This window comes from Lissotriton vulgaris, unplaced genomic scaffold, assembly GCF_964263255.1.
Source record: "Lissotriton vulgaris unplaced genomic scaffold, aLisVul1.2 SCAFFOLD_4875, whole genome shotgun sequence".
In the NCBI taxonomy this organism is placed as follows: domain Eukaryota; kingdom Metazoa; phylum Chordata; class Amphibia; order Caudata; family Salamandridae; genus Lissotriton; species Lissotriton vulgaris.
In genome coordinates this window covers 129,275-132,075 of record NW_028246126.1, presented here as the reverse complement: position 1 = coordinate 132,075, position 2,801 = coordinate 129,275, and positions in this window count along the sequence as shown.

Sequence of the window (2,801 nt, the reverse complement as noted above, 5' to 3'; positions counted from 1 at the left end):
AAACGTGGTTTGGGACCCCCCCTTTTTTCTGAGCCCCCGCTTGATGAATCATTCCCAAACTTTCAGGATAGGAGCTCACCTGGATGGAATTTTTGGGAGAATTTTGCAAAGATTCATCACACACTGCCAAAGTTATTAGCAAATCAAAAATAGCTTTTCCTATGGAAACTAGGTTCTAACTATAACTACCGACTGGTGACTGCCAGAGCCCCGGCCTATTTATTCACATTCCTATGCTGGAGTGGCGTACGTTTGGAAAGCCCACTCCACTTCAACTTCCGCTTACAGGGGGGACGACTCAGCTACTTGAGCAGGATCTTCCCCACTGCCTGAGGTAATATGGTTGCGTCCACTGTCCACAACACTACAAGCAACAGCAGTATATGTACAAATGGAGAGGTCTGTGCTCTGCATAGTGAGGGTTGTCAGCACATAACCTCTACACTTGAAATGTATATATATATATATTACCTACTGGCGGTCGCCAGTAGGTATATATAGTTAGGATTTTTTCTCTATGGAACTTTTGAAAATTCTATGTCTAATAACTTTGGCGTTTGTGGATGGAATCGGCTGAAATTTTCAGGAAAATTGCATATTTTGTTTCCGAGCAGCCCCATAAAATTTGGGGGGGTTCATTAAGGGGGGGCGAGAAAAAAGGGGGGTCCCAAAACGCGTTTTTCCCACTCATTTTTCCATAGGGCGTTTGGCCTCACTTTTAGCTCGAACGGCTGAATGGATTTACACGAAACTTGGAAAAATTGTAGGGACTGTTAGCCCGATGTGCCTTTGCTGGGTCTCAATATATGTGCTCCGGTGGATTTTGTGAAATTAACGTTTTTAAAAACAGATATATCTGTGACAGCGTCCTGGATAGCGCACTAGTTCGCGTACTTTTCGCGTAATGGAGCTTTGCGAAGAGAAGCTGATTGGCTCTCCGGTGTCTGTCAACATTCTAAACAGTCCGTAGCAGCGCCATCTTGTCTCTCGGTAGGATCGAGAGACTAGAGGAGGCCAAAACGAAGGGGGAAATGAAGGAAAGGGGGCAAGGTAGACCTCTCCTGACCCCCTAGGATTGATGACAGGGATATTAAAGTGCCCCGCGTGGCCAAAAAAACCAAAAAAAAAATGGTGTTTTGTTTTAATTAATTTACAAGATGGAGGAAAAACAATGTGGGAAATGAGTATAAGGGGGTACGGGAGACGTATTCTGACCAACTTATTTTCTGAGGGTGGCTGAGGATGCTCATGTATGTTGATACTTGTCTTCCAGCGGCTGCGCGTGAGCGTTTTTTTTTTTTGCTGCGTGACGTCTGTTAACGTTCGATTCGAAGGAAATCAGGAAGTGTTGACCGCCATTTTGACACTGCGAGTAAATATATTGTTAAAAATAATTGTTATAAATTAATCCGTATTGATAAACCTTGTCTGCGCCATCTTGCTTTTTTTCCAATGCAACACTTTTGTGGTGCACGGCAATCATTTTAGATGCCTTGACCAGACCCACTCTCTGCACGACGCCGATCCTTAGCATGGCTCCCCACCCTCGCAAGCATCTCCCCCACGCACTGGTCACCCCCGCTCTCTGTCTTATGCATGGGCCATAAACCTCCCCCTTCTGCGCTGCTCTTCCCTGAGAATCACACCCTGTGCCCGCCCGACACCACCCTTTCACCCTATTCACTACGGCACCCTCTGACACTCCTCTTCCTTTGTGTCCGATTGTCCAGGCCGGTCCCCGGCTATCACCTAGCCCTGCGGATGTAGTTTATGGCTCCAACTGTAAAGAATCACCCCTCTTCAAAGGAGTTACAGTAGATCAAGGCCCCCACCCAATGAGATCCGTCACACCACAAGCGTTCCTACTATCTGATAACCATCCTGTATTGTGATTGGGGAGGGGATTCTCACTGTGAGGGTGTGTGGGACCGAGCCTGAAGTGGAAGATTCCAGGGATGCCTTTTTGTACATCAAAGTCTTCATAATTATGTGTCACATTAAAAATATATAGAACTCCAACAAAGTAGTAGGTTTATAACACTTTAATAACTTATAAATATATACATCGCAACAAAAACAGTAAACACCTTACATTTTTTTTATTAAAACAGAAGCAACAATGGTCAGTAGCGGTCTGTTGTGCGAATAGTTCCAAGGCAGCACAACGTGCTGAGTTGTGGACGGCACTCAGGTGAAGAACCATCCCTTCTTTAAACCCTATTGTGACCAACTATAGTTTATTCTCTATTTCGTTCCCTAGCCATAACAAAATAAAAGTCTTGGGTTATTTATAGAAGGGAAGACTTTTTGTTTCTTCCCATTTTTAAAAAAAAACAAAGGTTTAAGGAATGGCAACCCTTAATGTGCATGTTTTCCCCAGAAATTTGCCTTTGAAATCTAGAGGCAATAAATAAGGCCGAAATCTGTATTTTGTTTTTGGATATACATGTTATTTGTGTCTATGTATTCATTTTTATGCATGACTTTATATGGAATGGTTAAAATAACTTATGATGCAACTTAACAGGAAAAATCACAAACATTTCAATGAGTGCTATGTCCCAGGTTTACATAAAGTAGTGTTTACCTAGAGTGGTGCTGTGTAGGACACTCTGAATGGAAATTAACCAGAACTACAACCATAACAACAACAACAACAACAATAATATAACTTTTATGCCCAAATTACGCAAAGATTTAGCTAATCTGCTAAAGGGGGGAGTCGCCATTTCTTTTGATAATTTATTCACCCATCCGTAGCCTCTCTAATCTCCATTACAATGTGTTTGTTGCTGTCGCTA